The following is a 24,000-nucleotide window of genomic DNA, read 5'->3' as shown; positions in this document are numbered from 1 at the left end:
CCGCCCCGTAATGATTTGGAAGCAACATAAGACATAATAATGTACTCACTAGTCACTCAAGACAGCCATGTACCTGTAAGTATGTGAATGCAGGCATATACTGCAGTGATCCACTCGTGAAATTACAATAATTGAAAGCGTGGAATTGAAATAATTGAAAGACAACAACAGTGAGTGAGTGAGGTGGGTTTAACGCCACTTTTAACATTATTCGAGCTTTATCACGGCGTGTCAGGGAGGGAAGCCCGAGCCCGAGCCCGAACCCACGAGCACGGGTATGATGCTGACAAACCTAGAAACATAATCGGGGCGAACCGGGATTCGATCCCACAACCATAGGTTTCTGGCGTGCTAAAGGGACGCAACTCTGCACAGCGAATGGCGGCGCCTTAGACGACTGGGCCACCCGTGCCCCAAATATTAGGAGAGACAAGTTGGGTCCTTTGGTTGGAGAATAACTGTCAGCTCGGTGAGAGCGAGAAAATTCATGTCGTGCACCTACGGTGAATCATGTTCCGTTTTTTCCATGTGTATCCATAAAATTCCAATTTAAAAAAAAACATGCACCGTCTTACATAAAAGACTATTCGCGTCGGTTGAATATAAACATAATATTATTTTTACCATTGTTGATGCGATATTCAAATTGTGCGCCCATGTGTGTACTGACGACTGCGTTGATAACAAGTCAATGGACTACATTTGGCTGAAACGAAAACGGATTTGACATTCCGTCAGAACCTCAGATTCGAGCACGAGGTTTGTAGAGTCCTGCATCTTGTGGGCGGAATATCTGCATTTAATTAAAATCAAGGCCGGTGCATTAATTCCAACTACGTATATGAAGTCAGCATAAGGAACACATATTAAGAGAGATTGTTCTGTGTAAAAATGACTTCATGGACTATGTTAATCTAAGGTTTGGACAGAGCTTTGCTTTCAACAGCAGGACCCGTAAACTGAACAACAGCAGGACATTCATCTGAACTACGACATCAGAAACTTGGTCAATTAAACTGCAACAGCAGGACCAGTAAACTGAACAACAGCAGGACCCGTAAACTGAACAACAGCAGGACCCGTTAACTGAACAACAGCAGGACCCGTAAACTGAACAACAGCAGGACCCGTAAACTGAACAACAGCAGGACCCTCATCTGAACCATGACATTAGGAACTTCGTCAATTAAACTGCAACAGCAGGACCCGTAAACTGAACAACAGCAGGATGATCCCGTCAAGATTATTGCGACAACAGAAGCCCCGTATATATTCCGTGGCCATGCTTTTAAAGATCGTAACACCAAGACGAGTATCGCGTATTCACAGTGACTGCCGGATATATCTAGTTGACATGAACAACGACCCGCGCAATCTGCCCTAGTTGTAAACCAACAGTTAGTGTAGTCTCATATCTCGTAGAAATCCACTATGTACCGGTGGCATTACCGTTATTTTACGGTGCACCAACCCATTCGCTGCCAACACTCGTGCCATCGTAACTTTCCAAACAAGCACACCCGCAGGCACTTAACCCATAAAGCCACAACACGGCTGAAAGAGAATCCACATAACAAACTACCGCTTGCATTCATAAAAGGTAACATACATATGGCCGTGCTGATCAACATTTGGATCTCTATGGATACAAAGCAGCCTGACAGATAGCCGTAAACAGATCTGGGTCTTATAAAGTCCCTCCCCACTCCTGTAACCTATCGCAGGGAGATTCCACCCCCGAGCCATGTCTTCATGCGCTCCGTTTGTGCTCCTTGCGCTTCGGTTCCCTCATCAGTCTCGGAGATGTCACGGTATATGCATATATATATAATAATAATAATTATGCTTTTGCTGTCACTTTCGCTTCAGTGATAAAGATTTTTAAAGAGCTGCTGAAATAGCTGTTGTAATCGTATGTGTGAAAATAAAAGAGTTTCAAGTATTGGCACCGTGTGATGGAAAACTATTAACACCACAGTCATAGTGGTGAACAGCTACAGACATCGTCGCCAATTTTGTGACCGGCTACCGCCATGACAGTTATCAGTTGACATCACGCCATGACAGTTATCAGTTGACATCACGCCATGACAGTTATCAATTAACATCACGCCATGACAGTTTTGTTTTGTTTGTTGTTTAACGCCGCACTCGGCAATATTCCAGATAAATGTATGTAAATAATCGAGTCTGGACCAGACAATCCAGTGATTGACATCATGAGCATCGATCCACACAATTGGGAGCGATGACATGCTTCAACCAAGTCAGCGAGCCTGACCACCTGATCCTGTTAGTCGCCTCTTACGACAAGTATAGTCTTCTTTTACAGCAAGCATGGGTTGCTGAAGACCTATTCTACCCCGGATTCCATGGACAGTGATCCCATGACTGAGTTGACATCACGCTATGATGGTTATAAGCAACTCTTTATGACATCATCGTCATTGCGCTTTACAATTATTGTCACCTTCGCAATTTCAGTGGTTCAGATTGCTTGTAAAACCATACTCACTCACTCACCCACTCACTCACTCGTAGTTGTAACGATACCGGTACACTGGCAACTGCCCATAATCGATCCAGATTATGTCTTTTATAAAAACATATTCAAAATGCCGAGACGCATAGACTGTCTTAATACCTTTGTGTTGAAATAAAATCCCCCTGTGGCTTTATATATCTTGTGCATATGTCATGCGTACAATATACAGGAGCGGTGGGGGATAAAGTGTCAAAAATACAATAATACTGATTGACTGAAGTGTCATTTTTTACAATATCCCGTAATTGTTAAAAAAGCTGAGTTCAGGCTTGCGATATTCCAAAGCTGGTAGTTCCATAAAAACTCGCGACATACATCTGATGCTGTAGCAGTTTGAAATTTCAACTCCGGCAAGGGAAATTCGAAGGAAATGAGCTATTTCCCATCTTCCTCGAAGGTTTTGTAAGCAAACATGTCATATCCTGTCCTCTAAAACCTCTCTCAAGCCACAAGCCTAAAATATGTTGCAGATACACTGGTAGATCAAGACGGCGGTGTGTATTGAGAGTTATCTCCCTTCGTTTTTTATCCGGGGGGCATCAAGCACTTCCGGCAATGTCACAGCTTTGCGAAAATTGTTAAAACATTGTAATCTGATAGTTTCAATTGAAGCAGTATGTTGGTTACATGTTGCTAGATGTTCAGCATGCACATAGACAGGAAATATATGCTTTTGCCGACCAACGGAAAGGAATATAGTCCGATGGTATCAAAACTGTGACCTTGAAACCAATTTTTTAAATTTTGGATTTTGTGTGTGTTTACCATCGCATGCCTGTGACGCTGCTACACATATTTCTCCCCAACAAAACATTTCTGAATGTCGAACACAAGGTAAGTAATACACCATGAAGAATAGAGGCAGAAGGCTGTGAGTACTTGACCGTGTGTCCTGGATTCACGAAACTAGGGAATGGCCGCCACATTGAAATTCAATCAAGTTATGTGGCGATAGCTTATTTCATGGTGGTCTCTATCAAGCAAAACAAGTTATGCGGCTTTCAGAGCCCCGGGGTAATCTGAGCTGTGTCGTGATGTCGTCCATTAGGTACTGGACACAAGAACACTGCAAATATGCAACACAGCAACTAAACTGAGGAGCAAAAGAAAGTATACCGAGTTTGTTTTCTATGCAATTGAAAATTGAGAGAACTGTTGTTAAATTTGATTATGTCTATTTAACCGTCACTCATTCCTGCAACATTTGTAAAAAGTAATCTGTGGCTGCGTAATTTCGTGTAAAAATAAATTGGTTCAATTAATAAGGGGGAAACAAAAGAATTTGCGACCACATAACCCCTAAAAGTTTGAAAAGTAAATTTGTGCTGCCACAAAAATCTAATATATTGATTTTCAAAGATAACATGTCTAAGATACCAATCAGCAGTTGTGTATTTTTTAAAAGTTTTAAATCAGATTATATTTCAAAACATAAAACCATGTTTTCCTTGAGTGCTGACTAAGCGCAAGCACAGTTAATTTGTTTTTGGATATACTATCAGTTAAACTTTTGGATAACTTGAGATATTTGTAATTTAAAATCTAACATGTAAAATGAACTGAGAGGTATAGTTTATAGTTTGCTCCTCAGTTTATATAACTATGTAACACTGTAACTATGCAAACATGTAACACTGTAACTATGCAAACATGTAACACTGTATCTATGCAAACATGTAACACTGTAACTACGCAACACTGCAAATATGTAACACTGTAACGACGTAACACTGGAAACATGTTACACTGCAAATATATAACACTGCAACTATACAACATTGTAACAATGGAACATTGTAACCATGCAACAATTTTACTGTGTAACACTGTAACTCTTTAACACTGTGTAACGCTTTAAATATATGTTATTGTAAAACTGCAACTCTGTAACACTGTAACTGTGTAACACTGTAAATATATGTTATTGTAAAACCGAAATCAGCTAACACAGGAACTCAAGGCCTCGTAAAAACACCATACTGCGTATCGGGAAATTACTGCTCCGAACACTAGTCAGTGACGTTGAGACTGATATTCACTACTGTAAACACGTTTCTACTTGGAAATGATCGTTGACATCTGTCGAAAACAAATCCTGAACAAACAATGCCCCAAAGTGCAAAATATGGAAATGCCTGGAACAATAGAACAACCTACATCACGTGACAATGTGTAAACACAACTACATTTGTTGTAGGGTCTGGAACGTCCACCGATAGGTGGCGCTCTCCAGGGAACAACGCCACCTGGGCCGTGTTTCAAAGTCTGTAAACAAACCGCAAGAACGACCAAAGGATGATTACAAGAATTAGCTGGTACGCTGTAAGCTGTACAGATGGTGATAATGTGCCATTAAATATGATATTAAATATGATATTATTCTAGGTAACAACATCTACTCGAGTTGAGGTGAGGAGAAAGCGGTTTTGAAGTCGCGTTCAAGAATACATTTTTGAAACTGAGAAGGGACGAGAATGGAATTGGGGTGATTGTATTTATGTGGTAAAAAATATGCCTTTGGGTCTTGAAGATGGTGTGCGTGCGTGCGTGCGAGCGTGCGTGCGTGCGTGCGTGCGTGCGTGTTCTAGTCGGGGAAAATGCTGGTTTTATTAACTATTTAACATGGATGTCCCACTCAGGCACTATACTGACTTCGAGGCGCCCATTCCTTGTTTTATATCCTCAATTCATATCGCAAGGTAACACGTACCATCTGGCATGACGCGACCGCGGATCGAGCCACCGACCATCACCCACTTGAAACATAATGTGTGGTGAGTGTAGGAGAAAGACAGGACATGATCCACACTGTTTGCTTGTTTGATTGTTGTTTAACGCCTCACTCAGCAATATTCCACCTATACGACGAAAATGATGGAACCTGGACCAGACAATCCACTTAATAACATCATGAGCATCGATCTACGAAATTGGGATACGATAACATGCATCAGCCAGGTCAGCGAACACCAGGTCAGGTCACCAGATCAGGTTACCAGATCCCGTTACGTTAGTAAGCTCTTACGACAAGTAGGGGCTGCTAACGACCAATTCTAGCCTGGAAATTCACGGGACTTATCCACATTGCACACAGCGAGATAGGATAAGTCGTAAAACAATTACCTCCGGCAGTACAAAGCCGCAGTTGCTCACAACACACATGCACAATTCCACCACTATCACGGCGGACCGTCCCCACGGGGCCCCAGGGAGGTTCCGGGTTAGAATAGACCCCAGCAACCCATGTTTGCCCCAACATTCAGGTGACTATAACCGATAGGGGGTGAGACTCGATGTGATGTGGTTTATTGAGTGTCATCGTACCCCGACGGCTGGGATGCTTGCTCATAATATCAGTCGATGAATTGTCTGGTCCTGACTCGAATATTACAGGCCGCCATCAGTTAGCTGGAATATTGCGGAGTCGGGCCAGTGGTCGACAGCATGAGTGCCTCGATTCGATTAATGCCATTTTGTATTCAAGCCAAATAACAACAGGGTACACAAACAAAATTATTCATTCATTGCACAAGTGTGAGAAATCGAACACGGGTCTTCAGTGGGATCAGCCAGTGCCTATAAAATATAGGTATCTACCCAGTATCAAAAGAAGTGACCACTTACCCTAAGACCATCCTTCTCCGTCCTCCATTAGACCATCGCGACAGGGTGTTGTATAAAACAACCTTAGCACTACGACTGCCGTAAGTCTATGTTAAGGTATGGGAGTTACGATCACCTTAGCGCTAAGATCGCTTTGTACAACGGCACCCAGGATGGCCAGTGCACTATTTCTGTTCCCAAAGCATATCGTCCTACACATACCCCATGTGTTAAGGATAAGGATACGTTTAATTCCATAATGAAAGGCCTCAGGCCCATAGTACAATTCTGTTTTCGGGAGTGGTTGCAGATATGTTTAAAAGGTCATATTCTAATTAACATAGCATGATTAAATTTTGTGGAGTGGGATGTACATAAAAAGGCAGATCAATATATTTACTTCTTTGATGGTTGTATTTTGGACAGACTAACAGAAAATGAAACTGATCTTCAATCCCATTTAAACCACATTACTCACATATTCTCAATTCTCTGGCTGTTTCTATGTCTGCCTACTTCGATCCCAAGTCAATGAGAGCTGCATCTAAATTGTGCAAACTAATTCTAAATCTTTTAATATTAAACAGATAGTATTCTGGGGAAATAGTTGTCTTAAAAAGCTTGTAATAATTGCATATTTCTTAACCTAAAACATGAGATGACCATTTTGTAAGTAAATATCCTTAAGTCTTTGGCTTATATATACTAAAAACGAATCTGCATTGGTAGCTTCACATTGATTATGCCAAACATACCCATAGCCGAATTCATTTAATAACGACTTTACATCATATACCCAATTGCGAACTCCATGTTTTTCATACAATAACATCATATTATAACATTTTCTATGTGTTATACCAGGATGTCAAGCTATTGGAGCCTATCACGACACAGCTTTGTGCTGCCAGCTTTCAAACGATCTATGAAATCCACACCATCAGGAAATAACCGCCACAAATCTGTAGCTGTGGAGACACACACAGATGTTACAGATCACTTTGAGAGTCAACAGCCCTAATTGAGCTTTTGCAATCGAAACACATTACCTTTACTTGCGAACTGATTATCTTTTTTTAAACCAGGATCTAAGGTGTTATCACTTTGCTTTCAAACGCCATTATTGGGAAGATATTTCAATCGATTCCAGTCAATAGTAGTACGTTGACTCTAATGGTGTAAAAACAATAAATGAACTCGAGCTATTGGAACGGGAACCCCGGTCGATGCCATGGACGACCGTAACAGCTGCTCCACTAGAACACACAACGAAGTGGAGTTCTGGGGGAAATAGTATTAGGTTTATGTTACATCCTAAAACCACCTTATATGGTACCAGTTATGACAGTTTGCAATGGGATTGAAATAACTCCATATTTATGATATGTGGGATCCATGATATGTGGGATCCACGAGGGTGAAGCCCGCACACCCTTGGCTGTTCCCGACGGTGTATAATCCTAAACGTAAAATGTCAACGGCAGGGAACAAGTCTCGATTGGCTCCTAAAATAGTGAGTGAGTGAGTTGGGTTTAACGCCGCTTTTAACATTATTCCAGTGTCATCTTAATGTGGGAGGAAAGCCCGAAGTGATGCAGGTCTCAGACGTTTACCACCTCGGTGAAACCCACGAGCACGGGTATGGTGCTGACAAACCAAGAAACATAATCCGGTCGAACCGGGATCGAACCCACAATCATAGGTTTCTGGCGTGCCTAAGGGACGCAACTCTGCACAGCGAATCTAGGAACGTTAGGGAAATATTAGATTCAGGGTCTGCGTGGGGAACTAGATCTGTGGAATGAACAGATATGTTATCTGTTACCAAGGTACTGCAATGTTTGTATATAAGGCATACATTCAAAGTGACAAGGAAGCAGGATGTAACACTGTTGGAAAGTAACATAAGACGGAGTTAGTTTTTTCAACTCGACAGGTCTCTTTCAGACGCCCTTTAAATAGTACAAAACCACAAGGAGCCCGGATATTCATCGGTGAGCCATCTGACTTTACTTGTATAACCGGCGTAGGTAATTAATGATTTTCCAAAGGACCGGTCTGAATAGACTTGAACATAAATGTGATTTTTTTTAAATTGCCTTAATGCACAGACAGCCTTTGATCGTTCTCTTAAATAACTACATCTAAAACTTCAGTTGTCTTTTTTTATTCAACCAGATTGTTATAATTTGAAAATAGTTCAAAGCATAGGAAAAGCCACACAATACAATCGCAACACACAACAACCTCCCAACACACAACAACCTCTAAACTCACAATAACCTCCCAACACACAACAACCTCCCAACACACAACAACCTCTAAACTCACAATAACCTCCCAACACACAACAACCTCCCAACACACAACCTTCCAACACACAACAACCTCCCAACACACAACAATCTCCCAACACACAACAACCTCCCAACACACAACAACCTCTAAACTCACAATAACCTCCCAACACACAACAACCTCCCAACACACAACAACCTCCCTACACACAACAACCTCCCTAGACACAACAACCTCCAAATACACAACCTCCCCACTCACAATAGCCCCACACAGGCGGGAACTACAACCAGTAGGAGCCGTGATCCTGGACGAACCCTGGTGGCGTGGGAGTTCACTATTTCTTCAATTCGGTTGGTGAACAGTTCACAGAACAATCGACTCACATGAGGACGTTTCATTCAATGTCATTCAAACGTGGAGATGGTTCACGTGTGGCGTCGGCAACTACATCGGCACAAAGCAAGAAAACACTGGAGTCCAGGGCCCACTTGCACAAAGCGATCTTAGCGCTAAGAGGATCGTAACTCCCATACGTTAACATAGGCTTACAATAGTCTTAGCGCTAAGATCGCTTTGTGCAAGTGGACCCAGGTCTTCAAATGTAGTCCATGTGAGTCATACCACTCAAACAAAAGTGAAACAACATAATTTCCTATTCCGACAGTTAATCAGTCAAAGAACACCCGATTCTTTCCTATTTCGATAGTTAATCTGTCAAAGAAAACCCGATTATTTCCTATTCCGATAGGTAATCTGTCAAAGAACACCCGATTATTTCCTATTCCGATAGTTAATCAGTCAAGGAACACCCGATTATTTCCTATTCCGATAGTTAATCAGTCAAAGAACACCCGATTCTTCCCTATTCCGATAGTTAATCAGTCAAAGAACACCCGATTCTTCCCTATTCCGATAGTTAATCAGTCAAAGAACACCCGATTCTTTCCTATTCTGATAGTTAATCAGTCAAAGAACACCCGATTCTTCCCTATTCCGATAGTTAATCAGTCAAAGAACACCCGATTCTTTCCTATTCCAATAGTTAATCAGTCAAGGAACACCCGATTCTTCCCTATTCCGATAGTTAATCAGTCAAAGAACTTCCTACTAAAAACCTTTTGTTCCGCCGTTATCCTGTATTTCTCTTATCTACTTCTATCATTTTCTTTCTCTCATTCCCTTCTTTCTAACTTCCCCCTTTTCTTTCTTTCTTTTAATTATCTCGCTTCATCAGTCAATCCATCTTTCATCGATGCGTCTTGTCTGATCAATCATTCCGAAAACCAGTCACCAATCCATACACACGTGATGACAACTACCCAGCAATTCTCCCGTTCACTGTTCCTATCCCAACATCGACCAGTCTTCTGATCTATCATATTTAGTGCCAAGAATGTCACCCTACTGTTGGCGGCCATGTGTATAGGAGGGCCCGGGTCGGCGCGACCCAACGTCTGTATTGATACAGATTTGCAAACACTGTTGCACATGTGGCAGCTCAGAGACTATGCCGATCTTCAAACATTCCAACCACTCTGAACCACGCTGCTCTCATCATTCGTGGCCAGTTGCTGAGTCCAGTAGCCCATACAACATATCCTTGTATCGCCATGCAGCATTATCCTTGTATCGCCGTCATCACATCCTTGTATCGCCATGCAGCATGTCCTTGTATCGCCGTCATCACATCCTTGTATCGCCATGCAGCATTATCCTAGTATCGCCGTCATCACATCCTTGTATCGCCATGCAGCATTATCCTAGTATCGCCGTCATCACATCCTTGTATCGCCATGCAGCATTATCCAAGTATCGCTGTCATCACATCCTTGTATCGCCATGCAGCATTATCCTAGTATCGCCGTCATCACATCCTTGTATCGCCATGCAGCATATCCTAGTATCGCCGTCATCACATCCTTGTATCGCCATGCAGCATATCCCCGTATTGCCGTGCAGCATTTCCTTGTATCGCCATGCAGCATTATCCTTCTGTCGCCGTTCATCTAAGCAGTTGTATCGCCACGCTGCATATCCTTGTATTGCCTCGCAGCATATCCTTGTATCGCCATACTGCATATCCTTGTATCGCCATGCAGCATATCCATGTAGCGTCGTGCAGCCTGTCCTTGTATCGCCATGCTTCATATCCTTGTATCGCCTTGCAGCATATCCTTATATCGCCGTTCATCACACCAGTTGGATCGCCATGCAGCATATCCCTGTATTGCCGTGCATCATTTGCTTGTATCGCCATGCAGCATATCCTTGTAGCGTTGTGCAGCATGTCTTTGTATCGCCATGCTGCATATCCTTGTATCGACGAGCAGCAGGGCCGTAAATAGCCTTAAAGGAAGGTGAGGTGAGGTGAAATTGAGTTTAACGTCGCGTCCAAGATTATTGCACTTATATAGCGACGTGCATGCACGTGTATGTGTGTGTGTGGCTGCTTGTACTAGTCCGGACTGATGCCGATTTATAGTGCTAGCTCACTGAGATACCATGCCGCAGTTTAACATGAATACCCCACTCAGACACAGTATACTGACTCCGAGCCGACCAGTCCTTGTTTTAGCCCCTTAATGCCGAGCGCCAGACAGGGTAACAACAAGTACAATCTTTTAACGTCTTTTTGTATGACGCGGCCCGGGATCGAACCCTGGACCTTCCGCTCTCCGGGCGGACGCTCTACCACAAGACCACGGAGGCGGTCCTTAAAGGAAGGATGTCCTTGTATCGAATTGAAGGATGACCTTGTATTTGAGTATTGGATGACCTTGTATCGCCATGCAGGTGGTCCTTGTACTGCTGAGCAGAATGCCCTTTGCGCGTCATGTGAAATATCCTCGTTTCGCCGCGCAGGCTTCCCTTTATCATCGTACAGGCAGACGGCCTTGTATTGTCACACAACATGTCCTTGCATCACCGAGCAGGATGGCGTTGTATCCCAGTGACAGTCGCCCTTTTACCACCGTACAGACACGGTGTCGTGATGCAGTTTCACACAAGGCATCAGTTATTAGTGAGTGAGTGAGTGAGTTGGGTTTAACGCCGCTTTTAACAGTATTCCAGTTATATCGCGGCGTGTCAGCTTAATGTGGGAGGAAAGCCCGAAATGATGCAGGTCTCAGACGTTTACCACTTCGGTGAAACCCACGAGCACGGGGATGGTGCTGACAAACCTAGAAACATAATTCGAACCCACAATCATAGGTTTCTGGCGTGTCCAAGGGACGCAACTCTGCACAGCGAATCGCGGCGCCTCAGACGACTGGGCCACCCGTGCCCCCGCATCAGTTATTATGTCAACACACAGTGGAAATAAGAACAAAGTGTTTTTCACATGCATGTATGGGAACATAGTTGTAATGTTTATGCTGGTCGAGGAATTCGTCCTGGCATTTATTCTCAAGGCAAGAAACGCGGGAATTTACAGAAGCTACGTAACGTGTCGACAGAATGACTGAAAAAAGCTGTGCGGGAAACAGTTTGCAAGAGATTGTATCATACTCACTTATACTTTCCTAACCGTGACGATGCCAGTGTTACTGATTGGTGGCCCCTGGGATTCTGGGTGACTACGTTGAACACAGCACAGCGTACAATTTACGCCATCCCCGCGGGACTGTCACTGCGACGCTGCTCCAAGCGGAAATACCTACTCACTCACTCACTCTGATAAAATCTGACACCCTCCCGAAACCTATTGAACGAGACTTCCTTAATCGTGTAGCAACTAGTTAAAAACACATTATTGAAATATCGTGATCTATGGTGTGGGTTATGCACACTGTGAGGCTAGCCAATCACTAATCTATAAGTAATGATCCCCTAGTGGCAATGTGACATTTGTAACGAACGGCAAAGAAGACATGTCATCGAAGACATATTCTGAACACATTTACAAGCATTTCAGACCAAGAAGAAAATACTTGCGGTTCATGTTGTCTGACCCACAGTTTTCTCTCGACAGCGATATTCTTATCATAAATCTATGCATATCACCAAAGGATGTTTATCAAGTTGCAAATCCTTTACAGTATTAAACAAGAGTTTGCCTCTAACGTGGCTATATCCCCCGCCCCTGTTGCAGAATTTATGACATAATTAAATCTAAACAAACCCTAATCGTTTTTAACCGAGGTGGAACTTGTCATGGAAATTGTAAAAAAAAGAAGAGTTTGGAACCTAAGTCCATCTTGTTGCCATGGAAACGTACAAAATACAAATTTCAAAACATTCTTAATAGCCAAAGGCACTAGTTCAGCATGTACCTGACAGACCTGCAAAGTTTGATGAAAAGATATTGAACGGTTTATGAGTTATGCTCCGGAAACGAACCCTACCCTCACAACCAAAGTCCATCTTGTTGCCATGGAAACGTAAAAAATTCAAATTTCTAAAACTTCTCAATAGCAAAAGGCCCCAGTTCAGCATGTACGTGACAGACCTGCAAAGTTTCATGAAAAAATATTGAACGGTTTATGAGTTATGCTCCGGAAACGAAACGTGACGGACGGAGCCCGTTTCTATATCCCCCGCCATCTTTGTTGGGCGGGGGATAATAAAGGAGCACTTTCTGTTTGGACTGACTGACACAATCAGAGGCATGGTTATGTACACGATGAAGTTCAGAACACAATAAAACAAACTAGGATTCAAACATCAACTACAGACACACTGATGATGACAGAGTCTTATCGTAACGAGGCGTTCATAGTTCTCCTAATATTACGACCTACTGATATATATGTTGAGGACATTGTCACCGAAAATGTGTTTGCGCACTTGTAACCCATCCATTATGAAAACCACAAATAAATGTGCGAATGAACATTTAAAGCGAATCATCTAAACCCGACTCCAGTCTACATTATATCTTCCTTGTTGAAAAATATAACCACTCGTTCCTCATTTCCTTGGCGACAATCACTTGCTTCCTGTAACACCGGATGTGGTGTCACGTTTCAATGGGCCATCATTATCATGCTGAAGTCTTCCTTCAAAACAAATCGAGTGAGTGAGTATGGTCTGACGCCGCTTTTAGCAAATATTCCAGCAATATAACGGCGGGGGACACCAGAAGAGAACAAATCGAGCAATACTACACATAATGCAAACACTGCGAGGACACTTACCTCAGCCCAATCACAATCATACATTCACGAGGCCGTTATGCCACAACCAAGACAGTTATAACTTTATCTCATTAGCGATGAATTCACGATATGAACAGATTTCTGGAATCGTCTCCCAGACTCCACTCCTATTCATATTAAATTTCAAATCAAATCCAAAAATGTCTCTTAGATGAATTATAATCATGATCAAATTCATAAACGCAATCCGCCCTCCTCTTTGAAATAAAATCGTTAGTATTTTTATAAATATGAAACCTCATTCATCAGTGAATCTGAAAAGGGCAACATTCGATTAAACCTTTACTTCAGGCAACCCAAGGCAATCCCAGGGACTCCGTGCCCTGAAAGCTAACGACATTAAACACCAAGATCTGCATGTAGATATTTTTTTACAATAACAAACTGCCTTTGGATGTGACAGCCCAATGTACGCTACATCAACTCCTTTTTTTATCAACCTAACATGAAAGCCAGCAACTGTTCTGCTTGGGGCCCGGTCTGTGTGATGACGACATGTATGTGGCTGGTTCTATAGTGTTAACACCTGAGGCTTAATTAATACAGGTTGGACATTCAGAACAGGTATGTCCGCAGGTGAGCGCGTAGGAAAAGATGCACAAAATCCATCACAAGTCGCAATGATCTTCATCAATTACAGGAGGAAACGACCTTCGATGTATACATAAATAAGTCCATCCTTTACATGGCTGACAAATAGCATCTTTTTTATTGGACATTTGCTACACACATTTATTTGAAGAAAAAAGAAGAGGGCCAACGTGTATACAACACTTGCAAGAGTCCAAGTTGGTTGGTTTGTTGTTTAACGCCGCAGTCAGCAATGTTCCAGCTATATGACGACGGTCTGTAAATAATCGAGTCTGGATCAGACAATCCAGTGATTAATATCATGAGTATCGATCAAGACAATTGGGATCGATGACATGCATCAACCAAGTCAGCGAGCCTGACCACCCGATCGCGACAGTCGCCTCTTACAAGAAGCATAGTCGCCTTTTACAGCAAGCATGGGTTGCTATTCTACCCCGGATCTTCACGGGTCTCACCACCAAGTCCCGAATGTGGTGTACTTCGTCTGTTAGGCGACGTTTTTATACAGTACTGTTCCAGCGTTATTTGTCCTTTATAACACTGATTCTGTAAGCTTTATTACTTTATCAAATTCTGTAACGGTGTGTTAATTTGAATATTAATTGTATCCTTGAATGTTACATTGGACTGAAATTTTAGTTATCTTCAAACCAGTGTGAAAGAGTAGATTTTTCTTGCTGCGAAAAACTGCAAATGTACTGGCGTGAAGTATAACAATATGAACTATTAACCAACAAGGCAGTCTGGGTAGAGATGTTGATATCTCTCTATAAGGTTCGAGTCGTCTAAGGCGCCGCGATTCGCTGTGCAGAGTTGCGTCCCTTGGGCACACCAGAAACCTATGATTGTGGGTTCGAATCCCGGTTCGACCCGATTATGTTTCTAGGTTTGTCAGCACCGTACCCGTGCTCGTGGGTTTCACCGAAGTGGTAAACGTCTGAGACCTGCATCACTTCGGGTTTTCCCCACATGCCGCGATAAAACGGGAATACTGTTAAAAGCGGCGTTAAACCCAACTCACTCACTCACTCTTTTAGGTTCGTGGTGTAGTACAGTTGTTCTGGCCCCGGGATCATGAAACTAACTTAAGACTATATTTTGTCTTAACTCTTTAGATTTAGACTTAAGAAAAAATTCGTGCTTAGCAAAATTTGAGCTAACACTTTCATGATCCCGGGGCCTGGTGTCTCTTTGTGAGCAACATATAGTCCTGGTGCGATTCTTCAAATATAAAACGGTGAGTGAATGAGTCGGGTTTAAGGCCGCTTTTGACAATATTTCAGTCCTATAATGGTGTGTCTGTTTGATGTGGGAGGAAAACCCGACGTTGCGTGGTGCCACGTTAATTCCATGCATTCTACCATTCGGGTTTGAATAGGTCTTCAGCAATCCATGCTTGTTGTAAGAGGCGACTAATGGGATCGGGTGGTCTGACTCGCTGACTTTGTTAATGCATGTCATCGTATCCCAAGTGCGTACGTAGATCGATGCTCATGATGTCATTTACTGGATTTTCTGGTCAAGACAAGATTATGTACAGACCCCCGTAAAATAGCTGGAACATTGTTGAGTGTCCTAGCTTTCTTGGCCCTTGTGTCACCTGTTCAAACTAATTCGTTTTCATTGGTTGTTTTTTAACTTGTGCCATCGACCCGACCATCGACATACGAAAACACCTACTGTATCTCTTACCTCAAAAACAGGAAGTTACAAAGTTATAAAAAAAAACAAGAAAGTTTCATCTTCCTGAGACAAGGGAGTTAACTGACTATAAAAGTTCAGTTTTCACCCTTGCCGTACTTAGCTGGAATTTCGTGGCACGATCGTAGCGCCATCAGTGGATATTACGAGTTATGTCCCATCTATGTCCTTCATATTGACCAATCAAATTCCACCTTCCACATCACTTGAAACACAAAGGCGGGTCCCAGTCAAGTCGATCTGATCCACAATCAAGATCCATATTGTCATGAAACGGGTCTTACGCAGCGACGGGCATCAAATCACTTGAGCAACTTGATTAAAAACATGAAAAGTTTCGCAAAATATCTGTCGAGGCCCAGTTGACGGTATCCATGCTTTGCAAATCCTGCAGTCGACCGAAATCTGCACGTTGAAAAATCCATGTTGTTTATGAACCGGATATCTAGTTCGTTTCACTATTTTGATTAGACTATGTATAGACTTGTTGGTCCAGGCAAAATGTAACTCTAGAAATCCAGCCAAGTGAGGCAGGGGTGGAAACTACTTCAAACTAGACCTTTATCATCAATTAACTCCCTTGCCTCGGGGTGATAGGTCTCAACTGTAGTCCGACACGCAAAAATCACGGAAACATAAACGTAAGACGCAATATTTATCTTACGAGAGTTTCGGTGTCTATGTGTCAGCTGTCACGCACTATGCGGCATGTCTCCTGAAGTTACAAATCATGCTAAACAGGTTCCGAGGTAGCCTTGATCCAAATCTACACTGAAGAAAAGAACCAAGTCTTTCTGTTTATCCCGACATTTAGCTTATCTGGATATGCGCCAATCTCTTATAATTGCACGTTTATTTATTTCCGATTTAGATTTAACTGTTGTTTTTATTGTATAATAATGCCCTTGAAACTTACGTAAGTCTTATTCCGCGATCACTGTGACATTTGCCGACTTTTTATTGGACGCGTCATCCCAAGCGTCACAATCGACAGCATTCGATTTCATTCTAACATAAGTGAGGTGAGGTGAAATGGGGTTTAACGTCGCGTCCAAGATTATTGCACTTATATAGCGACGTGCATGCACGTGTGTGTGTGGCTGCTTGTACTAGTCCGGACTGATGCCGATTAATAGTGCTAGCTCACTGAGATACCATGCCGCAGTTTAACATGAATACCCCACTCAGACACAGTTTACTTACCCCGAGCCGACCAGTCCTTGTTTTAGCCCCTTAATGCCGAGCGTCAGACAGGGTAACAACAAGTACCATCTTTCAACGTCTTTTCGTATGACGCGGGCGGGGATCGAACCCCGGACCTTCCGGGCGGAGACTCTACCACTAGACCACGGAGGCGGTTTTAACATAAGTACACATTATCATGAATCACCCCTTAGTGGTGTCATCTTGCCTAATGGTCAGTTTGAAAACATCTTTTTTTAACGCTAGTCAGTATTTCACGAGGAAACTGATAAGTAACGATCGCTATGACGACATCATGCTGAGTCACGGCGGGCTATCAGATGGTTCGATCAGTCATATATGATAGCTGATTGATATTGCACTTCTCGACAAGATGGAGTGAGCATCCGGGTTCGCTGACATCAGGATGGGACGCATCGTCATCCGGGGAAATCTGGATTCACGATGCGACTGGTACTTATTGTTTTATATTAGAAGTTATTTACATATTAGAAAAATAAAATACAATTACATAACAACATTATACACATGGAGAACACAGAATTGTTTTAATCCACACATTTTAGAGTAATAGGGTTTCACACATTGTACCCATGTCGGGAATCGAACCCGGGTCTTCGGCGTGACGAGCGAACGCTTTAACCACAAGGCTACCCGACCGCCCCTACAAAGTTACATACATAGATACATGATGATACATACATACATAGCCCGATACCTATATACATAGAACGTGGGAAGACCTTATCGCACATGCAAAATATGACGTCATGAATGGATGACCGTGAGTGTCTATCTGCGATGTGCAGAAAACAGATGTAACACCTGCTCCGCTCATCTTGTTGCTTGACATTCAATGCTTAGTGGTGTGTTTGGATCTACAGAAAAAAACAACATTTCCTGCGTGTTTGTTGTTTCTATTCAGCGTATGAAGTGACGTATAAGAACTCGGTGAAGGTCGGGAGTACGGTACCCGCCGAACGATCTGTCGTGTGTCAGTTGAGAGTGAGTGAGTGAGTGAGTATGGTTTTACCCCGCTTTTAGCAATATTCCAGCAATATCACGGCGGGGGACACCAGAAATGAGCTTCACACATTGTACCCATGTCGGGAATCGAACCCGGGTCTTCGACGTGACGAGCGAACGCTTTAACCACTAGGCTACCCCACCGCCCCTGTCAGTTGAGATGTTTACAAGTTAGGACATGGCACAGTACGACATGACAACACATGTCATTTAAAGAAAGGATTATTTTCTCCATGTTTTCAAAACACCGTAAGGTTTCCTCCGAGAAACATTTCAACAGATAATTATCGCCGCGAATAGCTGGAACATTACCGACGGCGTAAAACAACATGCGGTCATTCAACAGATAATGAACGACCTACTTCACAATGAAACCCCTGTCTTCACGTTATTCCCCTCGATAGAAGATACTGTGACCAGACACTCCCATGGAGGCCGCGATGACCCTGCTTGTGTAAACTGTCTTCATCAACAAGGAACGCCAACAAACAGACTAACAAACACAGGTCTGCACCGGGGTCACATGGAGATGATAGAATATTGCTTCCCCAGATTGGTAAATATACAAGCCATGCAAAATCAACACATATTTATGGAACGTTATTTAAGGTTAAACATCGGATACAGAGGAGGGAAAGGATGAGGAAGATATTATAGAGAGCCAGAAGCATATCTCATCCTCATAGAACAATACCATGGGTTTCCGCAAGGCTCGCTAAGATATTTGTTCCCGTTTATCATAACGACTATGTAAAGGGTCCTTTTCTATTTCGTCTCTGGTCGTTTCTTATACATATACGTCCTTAGTAGGGTGGATTGTTTTGTTGAACGACGAACTCTATACCATTCTAAAAGCTACATGACGGTGTCCTGTAAACTTTTCAGGCTGGACCAGACGAACCTGTGATTGATACTAAGAGCAAAATTCGACGCTGTTGGGATACGATGACCCGCAATCAATCAAGCTACCGAGTTTGACCATCCGATCCATTGTGACGCCTGGGACGACAACCAGAGTCGTCGTTGGGGACCAATTGTAACCCGTTATGGTCACGGGCACTATGGGTCAGTCGGGTAAGCAGATGGGTAACCATTTCGTTCTTTACGTCATAAGACGTGGGTTCGATAATCTGAACCCTATAACTTGCATTCTCTGTCTTGATACAGGCCGTCCAGTGTCTAGCAAGCACACATCTGTCCACCCGCAGTTTCTTACCCCTACCCTTGCAAACCGACTTGAAGTATGACACAAATCTTCAAAATTACTAGTCAAAGAATCTAGCTATATGATTGGCCAGTCGCTGTGCCATACACGTTAGCTGACCGGCCAGTGCGGAAAAATGACGTCATAATATTTGACGTGACGTCACTTGCTTGTCACATCACAGAATCTGTATCTGATGAGCTCGTTTGCACTTCGTGGTACCATTTACTGAAAATCCGATATTGATCACTTCGTTAGAATTAGTTGTAACACATATTTTACCTAAAATAGGCTTTTGTTTCTCCACGTAACTCATATTATCAGATAATGGGTAGGTCTCTCGGCAGGATAAAGCAAACGGATAAAAACGGTATCCGTTTGGGATACAAATATGGAAGTTCAGGTAGGTACTACTTTCAGCGTTTACAGACAAACATGACCAAGGCTCGCTCAATACAATGTTTATTCCTACTTAACATGCCAAACCTATCGCTTGATAACCCACAGGGCCACGGATAGCCATACTAAACTGACTGTAGTGATTACATTAAAAAAAGATGTAATCAGTACAGTCAGTATAGTATGGCTATCCGTGGGCCTGTGGATAACCTCTATATCTATTGTGATCAAAGAATACGGCCGAACTTGACTTTTTCCTGTTCGTTATCACACACACCCCAACTAGGTCCATGTAACAGGTGAAATAAAGTAATCTACAGGAATATATTGAGAAAGGCCGAAGTGGCATGTAACATAGGTGAAATAAAGAAATCTACAGGAATATATTGAGAAAGGCGGAGGTGGTTTTGAAAGGTTTCTACAGTAGTAAGCCTGTGTCATAACGCAAAAGGAAGTACGCTGATAACCGAAAAATATTTTCGGAGCAAACACACAAAAACATATGTTAACTAAAGCTGTATTTTAGATAAACAGGTTTCGTGACAGTGTAACACGCAGATAAACTCCCCAAGTAGGTCAACGACCCTGACAGGTGCTGAGGTTGCAGTTGCTGTTGCCCCACTTTCTCCCGCACATTCCACTCAGCTCCATTCTCTTTAGTCCTGCACAATGACTGTGGATTTAATATGTTTTAGGTATTTATTTTTACTAAAAGCCTAGGCAAGTCTAGATCAAACTAACCAAGTCTAGTTTGCGTGATTCCACAGCAGAAGAAAAAAGTTTTTTTTGCCAATTTTAAAAAAATAAATAACTTAAAGATACGTTTTCATTGACCATGTGTTAGTCTATATCCTCCCCAGGTACACCCAACAGCACCCAGTACACCCACATGAGGTAAATCGCACCCTCCGTGTTGTCATGTTATGACAGCGTCCCTGCTGATGGGTGTCAAAATATCTTCACACACACCACACACACACTTTCATGAATGAAGGTCTTAGTACATGGGGAGGGAGGGGGGGGGGGGGGGGGGGGGGGGTTGTTTGAGAGAGCCTTTACGTTACAATCATGTATACATGGCGCAGCATGTAGCAACAGGTGCACAGATACAGGCACATCAAGTACAGCGCCCTTGTGGTTTTCGGTGTACAAATAAGATCAGTGTTGCCATAAATACAATAGAATGTCGGTCAGTAGGCTGGGCATCTGACAGCACGTAATACGTCCAATGTTGAATGTAGATAAAAGCATAGCACGCAAAAGGCGGTGTACATAACACGCCTCTCCACCGACTAACATGTAAGCAGCTGGGATTACAAATCACGCCTCACATCACACATAAACTATTGCCTTTTATACTGCGGGTATATTCTTCCTCTAGGCCGTGATTGCTGTATGTGGTGATGTCAGAATCGTCGCTCACTGGGCCTTGTTACATGTAAAGTAATGGGTTAATTGAAGCATAAAGAGTTGAGTACACACTCAGAACTGATATTATAGTGTTGGGTATAGATGGCGAGAACAGATGCTGAGGATACAGTGGTAGAGGACTTATACCAGGTCGTTGTCCCGAGTCCCCTCCTCACCCTGCGTGACGCAACCAGTCTAGATGCCGCCCTCACCCCAACTCCCCCCATCCACGTATTAGTGATAGCAGATGTATTTGAGGCGGATGAGGTTCACTGACCTCTGGCGTGTATGTAGCCCTCCTTCCCCACCCTATACAGCTACACCCCTCTACTGTAGTCAAGTTGATCCCCACCCACCTACCCAAACCCCTACCTTAATACAGCAGCTCTCTCCCACCATAGACAGCTGCAACCTCACGGTAGACAGGTAGTCACCCCTACAAAAGACGGATCGATAGATCTGCCTCCCCCATCCAAAACAGCTGCTCTCCCACCCTAGACCCTACTGTAGACAAGTAGACCCCCACCCTAGACAGCTAAACTGCCCCACCCTACACAATTACCCCTCCCTGCGCTCTTCCAACCCAGACAGGCAGACCCTCATCTGTTACAGTCACACACCCGAGACACAAATACCCCCACACACCCCTGTCCCCCCGCCCTCACCCCGAACAGAGCTATTTTCCCAGACGTCAGACAGCTTCACCCCTACAAATTAGACAAGTACACCCCACCCGGGACAGCCGTTCTCCCCCATATTAGACAAAGTGACCCCGCTGTAGACATCTACTCTCGCCCACGTTAGGCAGTGAACGGCGGAAAGTATTATGTAAATAACACATCGCCTTTGCTAAGAATTTAGATCAAGGCTGACTATATGAGAGACACTGAAATACGTTTTCCTCAAGTAGCCATGAAACTGCTATTTATATCACTGTAGTGAGCACAGTCGCTGGGTTTTATGCCTGCCTCGTTCATAGACTGGACTCATATTACCAACTTGTGTGTTGGGCCGTCATACTGGCCGATGGTTATTACACGATATGTTAAAGTAGAGATACACTAGAAAGAGATTTGGTGTCCCCGAATACACACTCGAAAGGTTAATAAGTAAATGCGACTCTGGTCTGTGTCCCATCCTTTCCTGCAATACCCTTCTCCAAGGCTGGGACCAGTCATGAGATGAACTGTGGTGTAAACAGAGATAAAGTATGCTAAAAGCAGAGATAAAGTATGACATACGCAGGGTGATAAAACCTTGGGGTAATTACTATGGATGTTATCGTCAGTGAGTTTAGAAAAGTAGCCATGTGCGCGCAAACCAGGCAAGCAGAAACATGACCCGTCAACATAAACAAACTCTGTAACCAAGACCCGACGATATATGATACGGGATCATACATCCTATGGTATGATCTCCAAGTCGACTATCACCTTCTACTAGCCTACTATTTCCCCCATCTAGCCACTTCCAAGCACCCCAAACAACAAGCACGTTGACAGTGGAATGTTGTGGCCGCCATGTTTGTTGTTATGCATGGATTTCGTGGGTTATTCCATTTCCGCGTTTGAACGTGCAGATAATTCTCCTCCTACTGTGTACATGTAACTGAGGTGTAGACACAACACAAGCCCTTACCTTAATCTGATGTCAACTGTTTCTCCCTCAAATACACTCGATAGTAATCCCATCCGATACAAGCAGCACGAAGACACAGCACGGAGTGAACACTCTCGCTTCAAAAGCCGAGCATGCTACGTACAGGCAGCCCCTCAGCCACTGTTACGGCGGGCGTGAGAACTCAACTAAAATCAATTGTAGGTCCCCGCTGACTGTGCTATCGACTAGAGCGCTTCCACCGCCATGGTAATCCGCGGTAGCCACAATAAAAAGATCCCTCTCATAAACTTATTCCATTCGCACGTCGGGCCCTACAGTGACCGGAAGTATTTCAAACAGACATATTCCGGGTCGAGGGGTTATTGTTGAGGTCATGTATGTACAACCGGTACTTCACCGTACTCGAATGTGCGTCGGTGTTATAGATCCGTCTCCATGGTTTCGTGGAATCGAGAGAGACCCGCGAACTTCAGACTGGCTCTGGCTTCCCACTTGCTTCTGGGATAGGATGAACTGAAACTGTCGGATCGGCTGCTGATGTGCCGACCGCTGTTGAGTTTGAGTCGGGGGGGGGGGGGGGGGGGGGGGGGGGGGTTGTAAGGTAAGCGTGGGGGCAGGAGACGAAGGGTTTACTTTACCGCCAGTTGAGATAATACAACGGTTCCCTGACAGGGATCGCTTTTGTAAACAGCTAGTCGTGATCTTGCATCGACCTGTGCAGGCTGTTGCATCTTACAATACACTGGTGGTGTAAGTCGTCATCACTGGTTGCAGCGTGTGTTCAATTACAATTGTCATTAATACCAACTGTTATAAATCTTTTTAACCGTGAAGATCCGGGGTAGAATAGGTCTTCAGCAACCCATGATTGCCGTAAGAGGCGACTATGCTTGTCGTAAGAGTCGACTAACGGGATCGGGTAGTCAGACTGGCTGGTTAATGCATGTCATTGCATCCCAATTGCGTAGATCGATGCTCATGATGTAAATCACAGGATTGTCTGACGATTATTGACAGACCGTCCCTTCAGCTGAAATCATCATCAGTAATACAGCATATTTTCTTTCACACTGTAAACAACAAATTGCCTTCATCCCTAATGCAGCATATTTCCTTTACACTGTTAACAACAAATTGCCTTTATCACTAATGCAGCATATTTTCTTGTACACCGTTAACAACAACATGCCTTCATCGCTAATGCAGCATATTTTCCTTTACACTGTTAACAACAA

The 24,000-nt window shown here is 43.4% G+C and overlaps 1 protein-coding gene across 1 annotated transcript in view; it reads right to left on the bottom strand.

Annotated features, from left to right (window-relative positions):
- The window catches only part of LOC124133952, a 130,725-nt gene extending 107,462 nt beyond the window's left edge, over positions 1-23,263 (bottom strand). Inside the window, exon 1 of the mRNA XM_046498555.2 lies at positions 22,784-23,263. The gene's annotated coding sequence lies outside the window, so the exon portion shown is untranslated. The remainder of the gene's footprint in view (positions 1-22,783) is intronic.
- Between the last annotated feature and the right edge of the window lie 737 nt (positions 23,264-24,000).

The sequence above is a fragment of the Haliotis rufescens genome, unplaced genomic scaffold (assembly GCF_023055435.1).
Source record: "Haliotis rufescens isolate VD_foot unplaced genomic scaffold, xgHalRufe1.0.p SCAF_17, whole genome shotgun sequence".
Taxonomy (NCBI): domain Eukaryota; kingdom Metazoa; phylum Mollusca; class Gastropoda; order Lepetellida; family Haliotidae; genus Haliotis; species Haliotis rufescens.
The sequence above is the reverse complement of the archived record's forward strand: the minus strand, read 5'-3'. Positions and strand labels throughout refer to the sequence as shown.